Here is a 14,058-nt window from a genome sequence, read left to right as displayed (position 1 = left end):
TGACACAACAGAAAAACAAAGGATTGTAAAAAAAAAAATACTATGAAGAACTATGCCAAAAAATTAGACAACCTAGATAAATTGGACAAATTTCTTGAAACATATAATTTTTATAAATTAATCTGGAAGAATCAGAAAATCTGAACAGACCAATTACAACAAATGAGATCAAAACAGTTATTAAAAATCTCTGAACAAAGAGAAGCTTTGGGGAGGGGGCGCTGACTGCTGCGCAGCTGGCCGCAGGCTGAGGCCATGGGGAAAGACTATTACCAGATGCTGGGGCTGGCCCACAGCGCGTTGGACAAGGCGATCAAACGGGCCTATTGCCACCAGGCCCTGCGCTACCATCTGGACAAGAACAAGGAGCCCAGCGCAGAGGAGAAGTTCAAGGAGATTGCTGAGTCCTATGACGTGCTCAGCTATCCACGCAAGCACGAGATCTTTGACCGCTATGGAGAGGAAGGACTAAAGGGTGGTGGCCCCAGTGGTGAGAGTGGCGGTGGTGCTAATGGTACCTCCTTTAGCTACACATTCCATGGAGACCCTCATGCCATGTTTGCTGGGTTCTTTGGTGGTTGAAATTCTTTTGACAACTTTTTTGGACAGTGGAACAGGGAAGAAGGCATGGACATTGATGAGGCATTCTCTGGCTTCCCCATGGGCATGGATGACTTCAATATGAATGTTGTCTGCTTCTGCCCCACCCAAGAGCCCACCCCAAAAAAGCAAGGCCCCCATTTCACCCACGACCTTAGGGTCTCCCTTGAAGAGATCTACAATGGTTATATCAAGAAGATGAAGATCTCCCATAAAAGACTGAACACCGATGGGAAAAGCATCTGCAATGAAGACAAAATCTTGAACATTGAAATGAAACAGGGCTGGAAAGAAGGGACCCAAATCACCTTCTCCAAGGAGGGAGACCAGACCTCTAACAACATTCCAGCCGACATTATCTTTGTTTTAAAGGATAAGCCACACAATATCATTAAGAGAGATGGCTCTGATGTCATTTACCCAGTCAGGATCATACTTTGGCAGGCTCTATGTGCCTGTACTGTGAATGTCCCCATTCTGGACGGCAGGACCATACCCGTCATGTTCAAAGATGTCATCAGGCCTGGTATGCAGCAAAAAGTTCCTGGAGAAGGCCTCCTTCTCCCCAAGACACCTGAGAAACGTGAGGACGTCATTATTGAGTTTGAAGTGATCTTCCCTGAAAGGATTCTCCAGATGTCAAGAACCACACTTGAGCAATTCTTCCGATATAACCGCTTGGGTTCCTCAAGGACTGACCAAGGACCTTTCCAGAGCTCAAGGATTTCCAGACAGTTCCACCAGTTGTGGACTGGTGAGAGGGCAGGAGGATCCAGAGAGGGTTTCTATACTGCTGAATTTGTTTTCCAGAGAATATATTACAATCTTTCAAAGTTGGAAAAACAAACAAACAAACAAGAAAAACAAAAACAAAATCGAAAAACAAAAGCCCTGGGCCAGATGGTTTCACAGGTGAATTCTACCAACTATTCAAAGTAGAACTAACTCCTATCCTTCTCAAGCTATTTCAAAAAATTCAAGAGGAGGAAAAACTTCCAAGCTTTTTTATGAGGCGAGCATAATTCTGATTCCAAAACTAGGCAAAGAGAATACAAAGAAAGAAAACTATAAGCCAATATCCCTGATGATTTAGATGCTAAAATTCTCAACAAAATATTAGCAAACCAGATCCAGCAATACATGAAAAAATCATATATCATGATCAAGTGGGATTTATTCTGGGGAGGCAAGGCTTGTACAATATTTGCAAATCAATCAATGTGATTCATCACATAAACAAAAGAAAGTAGAAAGATAACATGATAATATCAATAGATGTAGAAACAGCATTTGATAAAATCCAGCACCCATTTATGATCAAAACTCTCAGCAAAGTGGGAATACAGGGAACATACCTCAACATGATAAAGGCCATCTATGACAAACCCACAGCCAACATCATACTCAATGGGCAAAAATTAAAAGCAATCCCCTTAAGATCAGGAACAAGGCAGGGGTGTCCTCTTTCACCACTCTTATTCAACATAGTTCTGGAAGTCTAGCCACACCAATCAGACAAGAAGAGGAAAAAAGAGGCAACCAATTTGGAAAAAAAAAGAAATAAAACTATCATTATTTGCTGATGATATGATATTGTACATAGAAAGCCCTAAAGTCTCAGTCAAAACACTACTGGACCTGATAAATGAATTCAGCAAGGTGGCAGAATATAAAATTAATATTCAGAAATCAGAGGCATTTTTATACACCAACAATGAACTGTCTGAAAGAGAACTTAAGAAAACAATCCCCTTCACTATTGGAACAAAAAAAATAATAATAAAGTACCTAGGATTAAATTTAACCAAAGAGATTAAAGACTTGTACTTGGAAAATTATAAAACATTGATAAAAGAAATCAAGGAAGATACAAGCAAGTGGGAGCATATACTGTATTCATAGATAGAAATAATAAACATCATTAAAATGTCTATATTACCCAAAGCAATTTATAAATTCAATGCAATTCCTATGAAAATTCCAATGAAATGCTTCAAAGATATAGCTCAAATACACCAAAAATGTATATGGAACCAAAAGAGAACATGAATAGCCTCAGCAATCGTGTAAAAGAAGAATAAAGTGGGAGGTATCACAGTTCCTGATATCAAGTTATACTACAAGGCCATTGTACTCAAAACAGCCTGGTACTGGCATAAGAACAGGCATATAGATCAATGGAACAGAACAGAGAACCCAGAAATAAACCCACACCTTTATGAAAAATTGATACTTGACTAAAGAGGTAAGAGCATACAATGGAGTAAAGATAATCTCTTTAACAACTGCTATTGGGGAAATTGGACAGCTACCTGCAAAAAAATGAAACTAGACCACTAACTTACACCATTCACAAAAATAAACTCAAAATGGATAAAAGGCTTATATGTAAACTGTGAAACCATAAGCATCTTAGAAGAAAACATAGGCAGCTCTCCAACATCTCTTGCAGCAATATATTTGCCAATTTATCTCCACTGGCAAGAGAAATAAAAGACAGGACATACAAATGGGACTGTATCAAACTAAACAGCTTTTTCACAGCTAAAGACAATAAGAACAGAATAAAAGGACAAACCACACAATGGAAGAACATATTCTACAAGATGTCTGATAAGGGGTTAATAACCAAAATTTATAAAAAACTTGTAAAACTCAATATCAGGAAGATAAAAAATCCAATAAAAAATGGGCAAAAGAAATAAATAGACACTTCTCCAAAGAGAACATACAAATAGGCATATAAAAAATGCCAATAGGCATATAAAAATGCTCAACATCACTAATCATTAGAGAAATGCAAATTAAAACCACAATGAGATATCACCTCACTGCAGTCAGAATGGCGCTCATTGACAAAACAATACAGAGTAAGTGCTGGCCTGGATGTGGAGAAAAGGGAATCCTCCTGCACTGCTGGTGGGAATGCAGACTGGTGCAGCCACTGTGGAAAACAGTATGGAGATTTCTCAATTAAAAATGGAACTGCCTTTTGACCCAGCCATCCCCCTTTTAGGAATATATTCTAAGAACACCACATCACTGATTTAAAAGAAGAAATGCACACCCATGTTTATGGCAGCATTGTTTACAATAGCAAGAATCTGGAAACAACCCATGTCCATGAGTGGACGAGTGGATTAAAAAGCAGTGGTACATATATACAATGGAATACTATGGGGCCATTAAAAAGAAGGAATTCTTACCTTTTGCCACAACATGGATGGACCTGGAAACTATTATGTTACGTGAAATAAGCCAGGCAGAGAAAGAAAAATATCATATGACCTCATTCATTTGAGGAATCCAATGAACAATGTGAACTGAGGAACAGAATAGAGGCAGAGGCGGGATCAAAGGGACCAGAGGGAAAGCGGACAGAGGGAAAGGGGAAGAGAGGATGGGATCAGAGAAAGGAGAGTGATTGGTGAAATTATATACACATAACACAGTGTTATAGAGTGCAGAAAAGCAAATCCTGTAGGGAAGGGGGGAGGACATGGGGGAGAGGTGGGCAAGGGCAATGTTGAAGGAACACAGGGGTGGGGAATGTATTCAGTGGGACACTTGAATCTATGTAAACACAATAAATTTAAAGCAATAAAAAATATACAACCATAAAAGTTTATGTCAAATTCAAGTTTCTTGTTGTATATCTGTCTCAAACTCTGAAAGACAAAAAGACAATAATAGGATGGGATGAGAGTGAGGTGAGAGATCATGCAAAGTTCCAATATAGGCAGCGTCAGCACGATCATCCTGATCATGATTTGGATGAAGTACCTTCCCAATAAATTCTTCTGTATCTCTCTCTCTTTTATTTCTTTAATTTTAATATTGTGATAAAGTCCATAGACCATAAAATTTCTGATTTTAACAATGTTTAAGTGTAAAATTCAGCTGCATTAATTACATTCCTAATGTAGTGCAACCATCGCCACAGTTTCCAAAACTTTTTTATCACCCCAAACAGAACTCAGTACCCAGTAGGCAATAACTCCCCGTCCTTCCAACCCTCTAGTCCCTGATAGCTTCTTTTCTCCTTTTTGTCCATATGAATTTGCCTTTTCTAGGTATTTCATGTAAGTGAATCAAAGCATTTTGCCTGGAGAGAAGCAAGAAGAAACCGGGCAGTTATTCCCTTGAGACTATAGCTGGAGCTGCTTCTTGCTTCTCTCCAGGCAGAATATTCTGATATTGTTGCTTATTTATATTTTGTCTTGTTCTAAAAAGGATTTGAGCTATCTTACAAAATTTATAGGCTGCACAGGGATAACATAAATATATGAGAAAATAAATCCAGGAAAATAAGCCTGTCTCTGTATGTATGTGTGAGAGAGACACACAGAGAAAGAGACAGAGAGCAATTTTGAGATTGATAAATACCTTTAAAAAGGGGAATTATCTTTCAGTTTCTGATACAGCCTAATCCTCCCCTCCATAGGGTACCGCCATATAAAAATGTAGGTCTTTTAATTTGACAAAATACAAACTTATATCTCTACCAGAAAAAAAGGTGGTGAAAAGCCTCTCTTGAGAAAGAGTGAATGGACAAATAAAGATTTCTCATCCCAGACAAAAGAAAATAACCCAGGAAGGGAGCCAAAAACAGAAGATCCCAAGGAGAGAGACAGAAAGTAATGCCAAGAGGCAAACAAATAAAAAAGATTTAGAGATCTGGCTCATTAAAAATTTAAAAGCTTTATTTGTCAAAAACATCATAAACAACCAAAAAGTTCTAAGATAGAAGACAGGTTGAAACAATCTAACTGCATTTGCAGTGTAGGTGGGAATTTGCTGAACTAGGGCAATCCGGCTGAGGGAGGTTAAAGCATCAGTTCAAGGTCACTCAGCCATGATGTGGGCTGACATCTCTGCTCCATAGCACGTGCTCTTAGCCATCATTTCCTTCCTTCTTTAGATTTCACTAGGATTTATCTATTTCGTTCTCTTTTAAAGCTTGTTGTTTCCTTTATTATTCCTATAAATTTTATTTTGTTTTATATTCACTGTAGTCTTCAATGATTATTCAATTGTTTGTTGATTTTCTTGGTATGCTGCTAATGTTTATTTAATAAATAAATGAATATTCTAACTGGTTATTTTTGACATATAAACTTTTTTCCCCCAGTAGTCGAAAGCTACATTACATAGTCACTTTAATTATGAAGTTTTTGGAATAACCTATTAAATTTTCAGTAGATGGAATAATAAGTTCTGAAAATAATTGTAATTGTGTTTTTCTTTTTTTTTTTTTTTAGTTTTGTGTACCTCTTTTATTGTTCTTTTTTTATTGATTTTAATTTCTTGTGTATACATAGATTCTAATGTTGCCCTGAATGCATCCCTCCTACCCTGTATTCCCCTCAACATCTCCCTTACCCCCCTCCCGATTGTGCTCTTCCCCCTTCCCTTCAGGTTTAACCCCTCCTATCATCCCCTTTCCCTCTTTTCCTCTGGTTCCTTTGATCTCTCCTCTGTCTCAATTCTGTTCCTCAGTTCACATTGTTCATTGGATTCCTCAAATGAGTGAGGTCATATGGTATCTTTCTTTTTCTGCCTGGTTTATTTCACTTAACATAATACTTTCCAGGTCCATTCATGTTGTTGCAAAAGGTAAGATTTCCTAATTTTTCATGGCACCATAGTATTTCATTGTATATATGTATCACTGCTTTTTAATCCACTCAACCACTGATGGACACTTGGGCTGTTTCCAAATCCTTGCTATGAACAATGCTGCCATAAACATGGGGGTGAATTTCTTCTTTTGAAACAGTGCTATGGTGTTCTTGGGGTATATTCCTAAAAGTGAGTAGCTGGGTCAAAAGGCAGTTCAATTTTTAATTTTTTGAGGAATCTCCATACTGTTTTCCACAGTGGCTGCACCAGTCTGCATTCCTACCAGAAGTGCAGGAGGGTTCTCTTTTCTCCACATTCTGGCCAGCACTTATTCCGTATTGTTTTGTTGATGAGTGCCATTCTGACTGGAGTGAGGTGATATCTCATTGTGGTTTTAATTTGCATTTCTCTAATGATTAGTGATGTTGAGCATTTTTCATATGCCTATTGGCCATCTGTATGTCCTTTTGGGAGAAGCGTCTATTCATTTCTTTTGCCCATTTTTTGATTGAATTGTTTATCTTCCTGGTATTGAGTTTTACAAGTTCTTTATAAAATTTGGTTATTAACCCCTTATCAGACGTATTGTTGAATATGTTCTCCCATTGTGTGGTTTGTCTTTTTATTCTGTTCTTATTGTCTTTAGCTGTGCAAAAGCTGTTTAGTTTGATATAGTCCCATTTGTTTATCCTGTATTTTATTTCACTTGCCCATGGAGATATATTGCAAATATATTGCTGCGAGAGATGTCAGAGAGCTTACTGCCTATGTTTTCTCTAAGATGATTATGGTTTCACGGCTTACATTTAAGTCTTTTATCCATTTTGAGTTTATTTTTGTGAATGGTGTAAGTTGGTGGTCTAGCTGTATTTTTTTTTGCAGGTAGATGTCCAATTTTTCCAAAACCATTTATTAAAGAGGCTGTCAAACTCCATTGGATGCTCTTACCTCCTTTGTCAAATATCAGTTGTCCATAAAGGTGTGGGTTTATATCTGGGTTCTCTGTTCTGTTCTATTGATCTATATGCCTGTTCTTATGCCAGTACCAAGCTGTTTTGAGTACAATGGCCTTGTAGTATAACTTGATACAAGGAACTGTCATGCCTCCCACTTTATTCTTCCTTTTCAAGATTGCTGAGGCTATTTGTGTTCTTTTTTGGTTCCATATAAATTTTTGGAATATGTGTTCTATATCTTTGAAGTATGTCATTGGTGTTTTAATTGGTATTGCATTGAATTTATAAATTGCTTTTTGTAATATAGACATTTTAATGATGTTTATTCTTCCTAACCATGATCATGGTATATGCTTCAAATTGTTTGTATCTTTCTTGATTACTTTTATCAATGTTTTATAATTTTCCGAGTATAAGCCTTTAATCTCCTTGGTTAAATTTACTTCTAGGTATTTATTTTTTTTGGTTGCAATAGTGAAGAGGATTGTTTCCTTAATTTCTCTTTCTGACAGTTCATTCTTGGTGTATAAAGATGCCTCTGATTTCTGAGTATTAATTTTATATCCTTCCATTTTGCTGAATTCATTTATCAGGACTAGTAATTTTTCTATATATAATAAATATCATATCGTCTACAAATAATGATAGTTTTACTTCTTATTTTCCAATTTGGATGCCTTTTATTTCTTCCTCTTGTCTGATTGGTGTGGCTAGGACTTCCAGAACTATGTTGAATAAAAGTGGTGAAAGAGGTCACCCCAGCCTTGTTCCTGATCTTAAGGGGATTACTTTTAATTTTTGCCCATTAAGTATGATGTTGGCTGTGGGTTTGTCATAGACAGCCTTTATCATGTTGAGGTATGTTTCCTGAATTCCCACTTTGCTGAGAGTTTTGATCATGAATGTGTGCTTGATTTTATCAAATGCTTTTTCTGCATCTATTGAAATTATCATGTGGTCTTTCTCCTTCCTTTTGTTTATGTGATAAATTATATTGATTGATTTGCAAATATTGTACTAGCCTTGCCTCCTCAGAATAAATCCCACTTGATAATGGTGTATGATTTGTTCCATATATTGCTGAATTTGGTTTGCTAATATTTTGTTGAGGATTTTAGCATCTAAATTCATCAGGGATATTGGCCTATAATTTTCTTCTCTGTGTTGTCTTTGCCTGGTTTTGGAATCAGAATAATGCTCGCCTCATAAAAAAAAATCTTGGAAGTCTTCCTTCCTCTTGACTTTTTTAAAATAGCTTGAGAAGGATAGGAGTTAGTTCTTTTTTGAAAATTTGGTAGAATTCACCTATGAAGCCATCAGGCCCCAGGCTTTTGTTTGTTGGGAGTTTTTTGATAACTGTTTTGATCTCATTTGTTGTAATCGGTCTGTTTAGAGTTTTTTGATTTTTCTAGATATGATTTTTAAAAAATTATATGTTTCAAGAAATTTGTTCATTTCATCCAGATTGTCTAATTTTTTGGCCTACAATTCTTTATGGTATTTTTTTTTACAATTCTTTGTATTTTTGTTGTGTCAGTTGTTATTTCTTCACTCTCATTTCTAATTTTATTTATTTGAGTCCTTTCTTTTATTTATTTATTTATTTTTGGTGAGTCTGGTTAAAGGTTCATTGATCTTGTTTACCTTTTCAAAAAACCAGCTCCTGGTGTCATTAATACTCTGTATTTTTTTTTTTTTTTTTTGCCTCTATGTCATTTATTTTCACTCTAATCTTTATTATTTCCTTTGCATGTGATAGCCTTTTTTTCTCTAGTAGCTTTTAATATTTTCTCTTTATCACTTAGCTTTGGTATTTTATTTAGGATGTGTCTTGGTGTAGATTTTGTGTGTGTGTGTGTGTAGATTTCTTTGGGTTTCTCTTTAATGGAATTCTCTGTGCTTCTTGAACTTGTGTAACTTTTCCAGCATTGATTTAGGAAAGTTTTCAGCTATGATTTAACTGAACAAAGTCTCTATCCCTTGTTCTCTCTCTTCTTCAGGAACCCCTATGATGTGGATGTTATTTCTCTTCATGTTGTCACAGATTTCTCTTAGAGTTTCTTCAGACTTTCTGAGTCTCTTTTTTTTTTTTGCTGCTCTGCTTCTGTGCCTTTGTTTATCTTGTCTTCTAACTTGCTGATTCAATCCTCAGCTTTATCCATCCTACTTTTAATTCCTTCCATTGTGGTCTTCATTTCTGATATTGTATTTGTCATTTCTGACTGATTCTTTTTTATTATTTCAGTGTCTTTTTTTATACTTGCTATCTTTTTATTTAGGTGTTTGTTATGTCCATCTATAGATGTTCTAAGATCTTTGAACATTCTAACAATCATCATTTTAAAATCTGCGTCTGGTAATTTGGTTATATCTGACTAGTTCAAGTCCTTTTTTGGGGATTTCTCTTTATTCATTTGTGTTGCATTTCTCTGCCTTCCCATTCTGTTTATGTATAAAAAGGGTGTGGCCACTGGAGTCCAATGGGTGTGGCCTCTGTGTTCCCTAGGTGTGGTCTGTGTGCAGGCCCACCACCACCTCTACTGCTGCCTTGGGCTTTCAGGTATGGGCGTTTCTGGTGACTGCCCATTGTAGCAGTCACGGTGGTTTTTACCTCTTCTCACAGGAGTGGCTGTGTTTACATCCCTAGTCCACAAGCCTCTGCTGGCCTCTGCCCCACCCCCACTGGTGGGGCTGTGTGCCGGGCTACGGCCACAAGCCTCTGTACTACAGGCCTGGCTGCACACCTCTGCTTAGCTGTGGGTCTCCGCCTGTTCCCTGGCTTTCACCCCTCCACTACTGATGGAGCTGTGCTTGTGTGCTGGCTGCAACATCCAGCCCCATGGGCTGGGCAGGGCTGTGCATTTATGCTCAGCTATGGGTCCCTGCCTGTTCCCTGGCTTTTGCCTCGCCTCTGCAGGCAGAACTGTGCTCACATACCAGCTGCATGCTCTGGCTCTGTGCACTGGGCATGGCTGCATGCCCGCGTTCAGCCGCGGGTGTTTGCAGTTCCCTGACTTTCGCCGTTCCCCTGTGGGTGGGATTGCAGGCAAGACCGCTCTTGCTTACTGGACACACAGCCCGGTTGTACCACTTTCATGTATGCCTTGTACCCTTGCCGGGTGAGACTGAGCTCATGCCAGGACTCAGTCTTGGCCAGCCTGGCTTCCACCCCCACTGACGGGACCACGCTTCCATGTCCTGCCACCACTCACTCTCCGGCAAGCCCTTAGCAATGTGGGTGGGGGCACTGCTGCTCAGACCTCAGCACTCAATACTGTATTCCTGAAGGCTCCCTCCTTCTAAGTGACTCTGCTCTGAGTGTCATGGGAGAGCTTGTTTGGCTGTTGTCCTGCTTCCCTTTGCTGGTATTGTTGGTTCCAGGGGAAATATTCACTTTAGATTTGGGGAGTGACTCAGCCCCATGTTAGGGTGGCTGTCCCTCAAAGTGTTTCTCCCTAGGCCTCCTAGATTACACTCTTTTCCTGCTACACCAGTCCTCTCAACTCTCCCAGTCTCCCAGAGTACCAGGTTAGTGGTTGTGAAAGAGGTTTTCTGCACGGTCCCTTTAAGAAGAATCCTGGGTCTGAGAAATCTATCTCTCTCACAAACAGTATCCTGACTTGTTTTGCAGCTAAACACTGTCCATACGCTTCCTCTAGACTCTGGAGCTGCAGTCTGGGGCTTTGTTCCTGAGGCTCAGGACCCTCTCCTCTCTGCTAAATTCGCTTCCCCCACCACGCGAGTCCTTCCGGGCTGCTGTTTGCTCCTGTGAGCTGGGCAGCCCTCTCCACATTTCTGCTTTTCCTACCAATCTCAGTGTGGCTTCTTCAGTGTTTCTTTTTTTCTTTTTCCTTTTTTTTTTTGTATTTTTCTGAAGTTGGAAACAGGGAGGCAGTCAGACAGACTCCCGCATGCGCCCAACCGGGATCCACCCAGCTTGCCCACCAGGGGGCGATGCTCTGCCCATCTGGGGCATGGCTCTGTTGAAACCAGAGCCATTCTAGTGCCTGAGGCAGAGGCCATAGAGCCATTCTCAGTGCCTGGGCCAACTTTGCTCCAATGGAGCCTTGGCTGCGGGAGGAGAAGAAAGAGACAGAGAGGAAGGAGAGGGGGAGGGGTGGAGAAGCAGATGGGCACTTCTCTTGTGTGCCCTGGCCGGGAATCGAACCTGGGACTCCTGCACACCAGACCGACGCTCTACCACTGAGCCAACCGGCCTGGACTCTTCAGTGTTTCTTGGTTAAAGAGTCCTCTAAGTTTAGTTCAAAGTTGGTTTTTCCAGATGATGGTTTTTAAAATTAAGTTGTAATCCATTTTGGTTCTGGGATGTGGAAGTTGGTATGTCTACCTACTCCATCGCCATCTTGCCCGACCCTTTATTCTGTAATTGTGTTTTTAAATAATAAAGCCTTTTTTTTTATATCCCATGTCTTCATGTTTATACCAGATCTTCAGAACTATGTGAAGTGACACAAGAGTGCTGATATTTTTATCTAGTTCGTTAATAAGAACAAGGCTAACATTTTTCTGTTACGAAGCTTGTTAATGTTTTTTAAAATGATGCTTTCAAATGGTTTTCTATCATTTTGAGGATGTATTCTCTATTTTTTTGGGTTTTATGATTTTTTTTTAATAACAGGAATAGGTGTTAAATTTTATTGACTGTCTATATACAGTAGGTGTTTTTCTTTTTTCAGGTTTATTGAAGTAAATCTTTACATCACTAGATGTCTTGATGTTAATCTTTTCTTGCATTCCTACTTGATACAAATGCTATCTGGTGTAACAGACAGTGTCAATGAAGTATTTTTACTTTGGTTTGAATAAAAATCACCTGGAGGAAATGCTAAAATGCAGGTTCTAGAACAACACTCCTGACAAGTATGACTCAATAGGTTTGGGATGAGATTAGAATTTGACATTTAAGAAATACCCCATTTACAAATTTTAAGAAACATGTTTAAATGAACTACTGTATTATGCTTATGTGTATTTTTATCATTATAGCAGTTATGTAAGAAATAAAATTAACCTATTTTTTGAAAAATATTTTTGTATTTTTTACTTTAAGAAGGTTTTGACATATTTTTCTATCTGGTCTAGCTTCATTAAATAAATTGGGGTCTTTTAAAAGATTTTTTAATGATGTTAACTATTCATAAAACATGAGAATATTTTGTTACTTAAGGGTTTAAAAGAATTAGTGGGTAAAACAAAAACTGAAGTTTTGTTTGCGTGAGGGAATTCTTAGAGCACTCATATATCATCTCTGCTATGATTATTGACCTAACAAAAATTGCAAATTGAGTTTTTATATGAAAAATTAGCTTATTTTGTTGATAACATATCATACACAAAGGGCTCTAGTGGAATATAGGATTGGAAAATTTATAAGGGACTGGATCAAGGAGAGCCTTGAATAGGAATAGAATGAATGGGTTACAAAAAATTTTTATGCACATTATTTAATTTTATGTTTATAATAGCAATATATATGGCACCTCATCTTACCCCACCTCACTCCTTCCCTGCTGCTGTATAGGCGAAGTCATGGAAATTTGTAAGTAGTGTGACTTGTTTTGGAATTGTTGGGATTTTTTTATGGTAAGATACCAAATAACTTTATGACTAATTTAATGTAGAAGAGATATGTATGAAAAGTAAAACATCTCATCTCCCTCACTGCTATAGAATAAATTGTGCCCCACCAAATTTATATGTTGAAGTCCTAACATCCAAATGTGACGATATTTGGAAGTGGAGTGTTTAGGTGGTGATTAGTATTTGATAAGATCATGAAGGTAGGGTCCTTATGATTGGATTTATGCCTTTATAGGAAGAGACCAGGGGTTTGCTCTCCACTATGTGAGGACAGAGGGAGAAGGTGGTCATCTGCATGCGAGGAGGAACACTTTGAGCAGGAACTGATCTTTGAAGAAAAAATTCTTCAAAAGATCTTGGAATTTCCAGCCTCCAGAACTATGAAAAATAATTTTATTGTTTAAGTTACCCAGTCTATGGTATTGTGTTACAACAGCCCAAGCTGACTAATATACCCACTGTGTAGTTAGTTTCTGATATAAAATGTGCAAAGATAACTGAGTATATAATAAATATGCCATGTGAGAAATTTTTTAAAATAGAAAAATAACCTATTGTCTAGTAGTTTAAGTCACTTACTTATCCAGTCTGTTGGGGGCAGTTTTAGATTGAATTATATATCTATATTGATACAGCTGTCTTCAGAATGACTCCCTGATTCTGCACTCTTATATTCTATAAAATTACAAACTTAAATTTTAAAATATACATGTACTTTTATTCATTTACTCATTCATTCACTCAGCCATTCATTCATTTACTTATTCACTTTGGAAACTCGAAGGCAATGATGTCATCATCAGGGTCTGGCTTTCTAGTACAGATGCACATAGTCTTAGAAAGAAGGTATCTCAGAAGAGATGTGGATTATGGACAGATCATGAAGTCCTGGGAAAATAGGAACTGCTTTCAGTTGGAGTACAGCAATCAGAGTTTGAGCTGGACCTTGGGATCTGAATAGGATTTCAATGGGTGGAGATGTAAAAAAGGGTAATTCAGAAAACAGATAACTACAGGAAGCATAAAGAAGAAGATTGTAAGTTGTTTAAGATAATAATATGTATCTTAGTTTTATTAGTTTGGAATATATATATAGGGAAGGTAAAGCTGCAGAGCTCATTTTAAGCCATATCATGAATGTGTTTTTTTGTTTTGGTTTTTTTTTTTTGTATTTTTCTGAAGTTGGAAACGGGGAGGCAGTCAGACTCCTGCATGTTCCCGACTGGGATCCACCTGGCATGCCCATGAGGGGTCGATGCTCTGCCCATCTGGGGCGCTG

The 14,058-nt window shown here is 38.0% G+C and overlaps 1 pseudogene; it reads left to right on the top strand.

The window, feature by feature from the left end:
- The first annotated feature begins 255 nt into the window (after positions 1-255).
- On the top strand, positions 256-9,932 carry LOC136382888 (dnaJ homolog subfamily B member 1 pseudogene; annotated as a pseudogene).
- The last annotated feature ends 4,126 nt before the right edge of the window (positions 9,933-14,058 follow it).

The sequence above is a fragment of the Saccopteryx leptura genome, chromosome 11, assembly GCF_036850995.1.
Source record: "Saccopteryx leptura isolate mSacLep1 chromosome 11, mSacLep1_pri_phased_curated, whole genome shotgun sequence".
Taxonomy (NCBI): domain Eukaryota; kingdom Metazoa; phylum Chordata; class Mammalia; order Chiroptera; family Emballonuridae; genus Saccopteryx; species Saccopteryx leptura.
This window is presented reverse-complemented; position numbering and strand designations above follow the sequence as displayed.